Source organism: Dipteris shenzhenensis, chromosome 18 (genome assembly GCF_047967505.1).
Source record: "Dipteris shenzhenensis isolate YYH24624 ecotype China chromosome 18, Dip_SZ_1.0, whole genome shotgun sequence".
Taxonomy (NCBI): Eukaryota; Viridiplantae; Streptophyta; class Polypodiopsida; order Gleicheniales; family Dipteridaceae; genus Dipteris; species Dipteris shenzhenensis.
Window position 1 is genome coordinate 13956561 of NC_141613.1, and position 8660 is coordinate 13965220.

Here is an 8660-nt window from a genome sequence, read left to right on the forward strand (position 1 = left end):
CTTTCTCTCTCCAAGAAGATCACTAGGATCGAAACACCATCGAGTCACTGTGGCAAATTTTAAGGGAGAATATAGTTCATGCCACCCAAGCTCTAGGTAGACTATCTAGCCAACCACTAGCTCCCTCCCCAGGTTTTGGACCATGATATGTTCTTCAAGCACAGTACGAGTGGAGCTACCTCAGTTCTTTGAAGAGCAAACAATTGGGCTAAGGAAAGCACAGGAAGACCTTGCTATCGAGCACAATAGTTTGCAAGAACAGCTTGACAGTAGGAAGATACTATATGATGAAGTCATCAAAAGCTATTCCATGTTGAGCCATAATCAAACAGAGCTACAAATGGACCACTATAATCTTTAATGTGAGGCAGATCGATTGCGCGCACTCAATGCCAGGTCCAAATATGAGTTGGTTAACCTCTCAACAACCAACTTACAATTTCAAGAGACACTAGAGAAAGCTTGGTTCTCTCGTCACCATATGGTTTCCCCTTCAATGGCTAATCTCAAACTCTATGTGTTTAATGTTGGCCACTGTTTCATCACCTCGAGCGCACACTGCACTTAATGGATTGCAAGAGCAAGTGCCTTCACCCCAGCACTACATAGGATTGGGTCGTTTCTGAGCACCAAGCACCTTGAAGTTAGGCTATCGAGAGTGAGCAAACCGGAGCATCAACACATTGGAATATATAAATCACCCAAAACCAACGTTTGTGAATTGAGAGCGATTCTTGAAAGCACCATAGCATCGATACAAAGCGGCATGTCATTAATCATCATTGGAGGCCTAAACATCGACTACCAAAACCAACAACTGCAACACACACCCTCACCAACATCCTTTGCCAAAAATGATGCCTCCAAGTGCTCATCACACCAACTACAATATATAGATCAACACTAGCAAGCTTTTCCCTCTGATTTTCTCTTGGCAGAAGACATAAGCTTTTTTTTGCACTAATAGCTAAGTTGGAGCTACCGGGTTCGAATCCCTTCACAGTGCTAAGCACGTAACCCAGACCACATCTGGATGAACATCGACTTGGACAATTGCATCGTCTGCACCAATCACTACTATTAATCTGATCACTCCATCACCTAAATTTTTCTACAAAAGCCTTGAGCCACTGTATGCCTTCGCCTCCACGTACCCCTCTAGTGCATGTCCCTACACACCACACTCTTCCATTTCTCTTCCCTTGGCAAGCCCTGTGAAATTTTTCACCTTGTTATATAAGGTAAAAATGGGCAAGAAAAAAAACAAGCTTTTGATAAGGCAAAATATAGAGAACCTAGTAAATATTACCATTAGTAGAATTATAATACTATTGGTATTAACCATAATATTGATGGTATATAATTATTCCTGCTATTCTATAACTACTAGAATCATGGCTATTACCAATGGTATCATAGCAATTACCACTAGTATATTTATTCGATTCACCTATGCTTTTTTCAAGTTACCAACATAATAATATTATTTTCACTTCTTTTTGGACAAAAAGTAACGCTCGTAAATGATGCATTAATGCAAATGTGAAAACATCAACAAAATCGCTAGTGAAGAGGGTGTAAACTCCACACCAACCCTATTTGATGTGCCTAGTGTTCCACTAAATTTTTCTAATCCAAGACATCAAAGCAAGCTAAATCATGCTCCTTAAGTTATAAGAATATCAAAAGAAGCTTCTAGGAATTCTCTTTTTTTTTTTTAATCCTTTGTAAACTCCTCCTATACACGAAATTAAAGAAGAATGTGCATTTAAAAAACAAAAAAAACATGAAACAAAAGGTTAAATGTCCTTACAAAAATAGAAACAAAGAAGAGAGCATGGATGATTGTGGAGAGAGAGACAGAGAGAGATATATGAAAAATGTCATTCTAAAAGTAGTAATAATATGGAATGTAAAAGAAGAGTTAAATAAGTATGAGAAGGTGTTATAACCAATACCTAGAGTATTAAAATTTTCCAAGAGCCAAATTGTGATTAATATTTTCAAGGACTTGTCGCCTTATGCCAAAGGTACTTTCAAAGGTACCCCTTATTGCCAAAGGTACTTTCAAAGGTACCCCTTAAAACCCCCTAAAGCATTGCAAAAAAAGACTTTCAATCATTGCATCCCAACCCTACAACCTCCATTAAGGGTGTATTGTGACCCCATATTCTAATAGCAACCTTTTAGAGCAAATTGTTAATAGGTAAATGACCTTAATGACAAGGATGCACGTAACTCCTTCCTCTAACTACATGATTCAGAGATGTTCCTTTTTTTTGACACATCCTCTTCCTACATCATATAGGCAATTGATGTTCTTGCCAGTATTCTATTAAGATGGTAATCCTTTTAGGTAAGTTATCTATATTTTAAATGCCTTTTTTTTAAATCTATATTTTTATAAAAGTTAGCTCCAATTTATACTTGATATTCAATAGTTACTACATTGTGAATTTTCTTTAAAATTTTCCTCACATTATTAGATATACCCAAAAGTCCTCCGTCAAAACTTCTCTAGGGGACATATACACCTGCCAAGACAGTCCATGGCAGTACGAAATTCCAAAATATGTATAAAAGAATCCTCCTTCATCCCTAATTGTCTCTTTGGATAGCTTATTTCAGCTCTCTAATCACATAGCTCTCCGTACGCTTCTACATATTAACCAGTTAACTTCACGTCAGAGCTCTCTAGTCCAAGATATAAATATAAGCCTCAAGCATGTCTTTATCCGTCCGGTTGTCTATCGACTTGATTTACTTTAAGTAGCTCAAATGTAACAACTTCTTGTCAAAACTGTCATTCATGATTCATGAACTATCGATGTCATCTATACCAGCTTCTCCGAAACATTTTATCTTTAGCCTTCACTTTGTTTTTCAAAATTAGACTTTTACCTTCGTAAGGTCAAGTCTACTTTCTATGAGAGAAATTCAAGTTGGGCTCAAAGGTATGTTTACAATTATGTACTACTATGAATTTCGTACTTCAATGACGACGACTTGACGTGCAACAATTGAAGGACCTGTAACAATGAAGACGAAACCTACTTCTTACTTCATTCAAGAGCTTCAAAACGCTAGTTTCTGTAGATACATTTGCTAGCATCATTTTGATCGTCAAGGAAACCCAGGAGTCCGGAGTACTATTGTAAATGCTATTACATACAAACACGCCTGGTCTTCAAGGCACCTCAACCGTTGCGCAAGTAGCAACCCCCTTTCTATCTGCCCGGTTCTTAGAAAATGACAAATTACCTACGTTCAGACAATATCTGCAGGTGCCGTGTGGGATTGTTCCTGCTTTTGACTATTGATCATCTGCGTCTCAGCGACTCTCTCTGATGCGCTATGCAGCGTTTTCCTCCTCGCGTATTGAATCGTCATCTTACTTACGCCATATGATATCCAATCCCACAAATGCAGGGCAACGTAAGTGCCAATGCCTGCAAGTAATCCATACGCAATGGAGTAGGTGAGAGGCATGAGAATGATCGTAACGAATGCAGGGATAGCTTGACCCATGTCGTCCCAGTTGATTTCGACCACCGGCCTCATGAGCAGCACGCCAACGATGATGAGGGGTGCTCCGACCGCCCAGGGTGGGATGGAGGCGAGGAGGGGGGTGAAGAAGAGAGCCAAGAAGAAGTAGAAGGCCACAGTTAATGCGGTGATCCCCGTTCGCCCGCCCTCCCGGATTCCCGTCGAGGACTCTCCATACACGGTGACGGAAGAGCTTCCAAGAGTGGCTCCGACCATAATGCCCACTGCATCGCTCATGAAAGCGAAATACTGACCTTCGAAGTCGCCATTGTCGTCCACCGAGCCTGCTAGCTTCGCCAAGGCGTAAAGGCCCCCGGTGGTATCGAGCAAGTCAATATAGAGGAACGTCAAGAGCGCGGTCCAGAATTGGCTAGTACCGATGAGCTGGAAGCTGAGGGCGCCGGCAGTGGAGTGGATTTTGTGGACGTCGACGATTTTGGTGAAGTAGAGGAAGGACTGATCACCGTCGGGGGTGTGCGGGAAGTAAGTGACGGGGGTGGAGCGGAACCAGGAGACGACGGTGACGAGGAGGATGCCGTAGATGATGCCGCCACGGATGTTCTTCTTGAGAGCGTAGGAGATGAGGAGGAAGCCGAGGGCACCGAGCCAGAAAGTGGGGCTCTGCATGCGGTGGTGGAGGCAGGTGGAGACGGCGGAGGCGGAGGAGCCGGGGAGGATGGAGAGGGTACCGTTGGGGAGGGCGGAGACGGGAGCCAAGGGGAAGCGGGAGGAGGGTGGGCAAGCGGCGAGGGAGATGAGGGTGGAGGGGCTAAAGCCGAGGAGGCCGAGGCCTTGGTCGGATTGGAGGCCGATGAAGGCGAGGAAAAGGCCAACGCCGACGGTGGTGGCGAGGCGAAGAGGCGGAGGGATGAGTTTTGCGAGGCGGTGGCGGAGGCCGACGGCGGCGATAACGAGAAAGAGGCAACCTTCTAGGAAGACGGCGGCCAGGGCGGACTTGTAAGGGAGCGGCCCATTGCCGTGGTAGCCCACGAGTGAGTACGCGAAGTAGGCGTTCATGCCCATGCCCGGCGCCAGCGCCAGCGGTAGATTGGCGAACAGGCCCATTACCGCCGACCCCACCAGCGCCGCCGCCGCTGTGGCCACCACCAGATCCTGCCGCGTGCGCCCCAGACACGCCGCGTAGCCCGGATTCACAGGGAAGAATTTGCAGTCCCGCCCCGGCGGCGGACAGGTGGCGCACAGTGGTGTGCAGTCCGCCACCGAGCAGGTCCCGCCTGAGTCCGCCAGTATGCTGGCGTTCGCCGCCAGCACGTAGGCCATCGTCAGGAAGGTCGCCGTCCCCGCGCGGAGCTCCTGCGTGAGCGTCGTGCCCCGCTCCGCCACTTTGAAGTGCCGCCCCAGCAGGCTCAGTTGGAAGCGGCCGTTGAGGTGGAGGAGGAAGGCAGCCCAGCGTTTCTTCAGCGGCCGGAGCATATTTACGCCGGCGGCTACTATCCTGATTCTCCTATCGCCACTACTGATCAAGCTCCGCCGCTCAGTTCAACTGCAGACGAGATCAACCACGCCACCTTGCAACGACGCCATCGCCAAGCTCCATGCTCCTAAGTTCTACCACCTTGCAACGCACAGCTCACATATGTCACCTTCCGTCTCCACACCCGAACACATACGCCATAGCCACCACCTTGCATCGTCCAACTCTACCTCTACCCCCGTGCCTCACCCAACTCAAACAGAGACCCCGCCATTGCCATACCTTGCATCTCCCAACTCACACGCAGACATCGCCATAGCCGTACGTCGCATCTCCCAACTCAAAGACAGACGCCATCGCCCAGCTACATATATCTACCAGTCAAACACAGACGCCGCCATAGCCACACCTTGCCTCGCCCATCTCAAATACAGACGCTATGGCCCAGCTCCACACATCTACCACCTTGCAATATTGCCCCGCTCACATAGTACACACCATGGCGCTGCAGCTAATATATTGGCGAATCTACAGACTTGCTGGCCAAATCGAGAAGATGTTGCTGCTCTTTCGAACACTATCACTACGCAACTGACCCCAGACGATGAAGACGAAGCTATAATACTCCTCCCGCTCTCAATGCTCTTCCGTTCCGCTCTGGCGAATCTACAGAGCTGCTGGACAAAATCGAGACGATGGTGCTGCTCTTACGAAGTTACGAAGACATTGGACTACGCTACAAACCCCATGGCGACGTCGAGGATAAAGACGAAGGAAGATGAAGCCTGTACTCCTCCCGCTCTCTCAATGCCCTTCCCTTCCGCTCTGTCCACTTATTATAGCTCCTCGCAGCCCCATACAAAATCCCTCTATCACATGCACCGTATCCCTCTCCCTTCCCAACCCTCTCGACTCCCTAGAAATCCTCCCCTTCCCCCCTTTGCTAACTTCGCACGCTTGCGGCTTCGCCTCGCAGACCTCTCGCCTCTGCTCCTCTGAAAAGGATCCCTGGTCACCCCAGGTCCCCCACTCCCCGTCTTTCTCTTGGGCCATGGAGAGGTCCTCTTTCTCTTGGGCCATGGAGACTTTTGTTTACTAGTTTCTGTCTCCCTCGCACGGTGCCCCCGAAGTCGGAGGAGCGTGGAAGTATTCGTCAGTAAAACCGTGCAAGTCGCTCTTGGCTGAAGGCTCTTGTTCAAAGTCCATAGCCTTGTAACGCACTCCTTTCACGTCTCACCCGTATCCCGGTGTCTCGCAGCCTGAGCTTCAGCCTGCAAAACATATCCAGTGATCGCAACACCTGCTTCCACCTTGCCGGAAAACGAACCCTCATTTTGTGTGCCGTAAAGCATACGCCTGACGAGACCGCCTTCCATCTTGATCACCGAGATACACCGCTTGGAAGTTAAAGATTGCTTGCACCTTCGTATCCCTGACTCCTGACACAGCCAAAATAAACAAGATATACTCATCTGCAGCAACCAGAAGAGCTGCCTATTTCAAAGCTAGGCGCTTCGCGTTTGATATGCAAGCTCCATCTTATTACAAGTCTTACAACCACAGGGCATATCCAAAGAAATATGTTTTGTGCAATCAATTATGAAATCGCTCCACGCGCTACCTTCCGTCATGATCTCTACAAACTAGGAAGCCGCGAACAAGTGATTAAAACACAGGTTGCTGCACTTCTGTGACGTCATGACGGGTATTACCAGGCCGGCAATAATCGTCAGTTCATGTCTCATCAAAGTTCAAAGCTCGAGACAAACCAGGTCTAGACTCTATATAGCAAAAGATGGGAGGAACCTGAACAAGAGAGCCCAGACGGCGACTGGAATCTTTGACCCACAATAAGCAGTAGAACAATCATGCGAATGTAGGAAATCTCTCACCTGTAGCTCCAAAAGCTCGATCGTATTGTGGGAGCAATCATCTTGTACATGATCATAGCTGAGTAATGAAGATGTTCATCATGAAGTATTTCCAAATTACCTTATTACATCCCCTCCCTTTGAATTGAGACATACATCAACAAACTCCTCCCTCGAGGCTAGCATAATTTTGCTCAGGCGGGTCATGTCACCACTTTCTACGTTTCCTTCTATGATGTTACACTAGAATCGACTAGATACTTTAGTTTCCCATTGAAATTTGGAATTGCCATAGTGGTACGGGTTTTCCCACACATAAATTAGAGGACACTTATTCTTTGGGAGAGCCTACACAACTCGCTAATGTGGAATTTTGTGATTTGTTGAAATGGTGGACTAGTGTTGGTACGAGGGTGTTTTCAATGGAGTTTAGGAGCTCCAGAGCTCTAATGAGGTCAAGTTCTATGATGTTAAGTTGCTTAAGGATAAGCAAGACCACCACTTTTGAAGAATTGTCCTCATCACATACATCATAACCTGCCTTGGAAAACTCAGTGATGTCCTAATAATTACCAGCTCTCCTACTTAATAGACTTCACTATGTTGCCACATCTCTTGGTTAGTAATGCCTTACTATAGAATTGCTTTAGCAAAGACTTAGATGTAGCTTTGATTTCCACGCTTTTCTTTGTTCTTTTAAATCTTTTTTAGTTTCTCTCTCTCTCTCTCTCTCTCTCTCTCTCTCTCTCTCTCTCTCTCTCCCCCACAAGGTAGTGCCCATGAGTATTCTTCATCTTTTGTTTAAGTAGGCATGGTAATTTTTCATGGCACCCTTTTTTAAACAATAATGGGCGTTTATCCTTCCATAAAATGATTTCAAATCTAAAATCGCCATTCCTTCATGAGGAGGCCTACTCTTGTGGGCCCTAGAACATGGGAATGCAAAAATGTAAGTGATGGATCAAGAAAAAATGGATTTATTTCATGAAGGTGAATGAATATAGAGAAGTTGACCCCCCTATTGTACACTCACGTGATATCACAAGTTTCCCCTTGTAAATCCCCCGGCTATGCTAAATGGTCAAAACCAAGTCATGTGACAACATTGGTATGCCAAAGATCAAGCGTATAGTAAAGTGATGACAATTGTGTGTCGTGAGTACCCAAGAAGCTTACAAGGCTGATGTATGTGTGCAAGAACCAATGCCAAAAAATAGTCAATAAGTATGACTGTACATGGGTGGCATATGTGCATGCAAGATGTATGCAACAATTCTAAATGTGAGGAAGATCACTCTCCCAAGTTTCACACTGAAATGTTGAACTACCGAATGCCAAGAGATTGAGCTAGTGTCATATGTGTGAATTCCTACACCCGATCTTAGATCCGATGGGATTGATGTTGAGATATCAAGCTCCACTCGTGATATGCCAGGGTGACCGTTGTGCATTTATGTCACCAACTTGTTAGCTGCAGATGCGGTTGGTACACCGCCCACGAATAATAGCTGGATGATAGCTATCCTTATGTACTCTAGTTCGTGGCTTAGTTAGTATGCCACCTTAGTTAGTTGAGTTTGGTTTGAGACCCACATATAGGGTTCTTCTATTTCTTTGTACTAGAGTTCTTTTGCCTTTCATAACTAAGAAGAGGAAAACTGTTTTCAGCCTCCACCTTTGTGTGTATTCCCCCATTGTGATGTGAGAAAGCTGCAAGTGATACTCCTTCCCTCTCTCCCACTATCTTCACATGGTATCAGAGCCTGGTTCATGGTAAGGAGCTTACGAAAGAAAACCAAGTTCACGGT

The 8660-nt window shown here is 46.0% G+C and overlaps 1 pseudogene; it reads right to left on the reverse strand.

Moving 5' to 3' along the window:
* Nucleotides 1-2793: 2793 nt before the first annotated feature.
* LOC147890828 (adenine/guanine permease AZG1 pseudogene) lies at nt 2794-5842 on the reverse strand (annotated as a pseudogene).
* Nucleotides 5843-8660: the final 2818 nt, after the last annotated feature.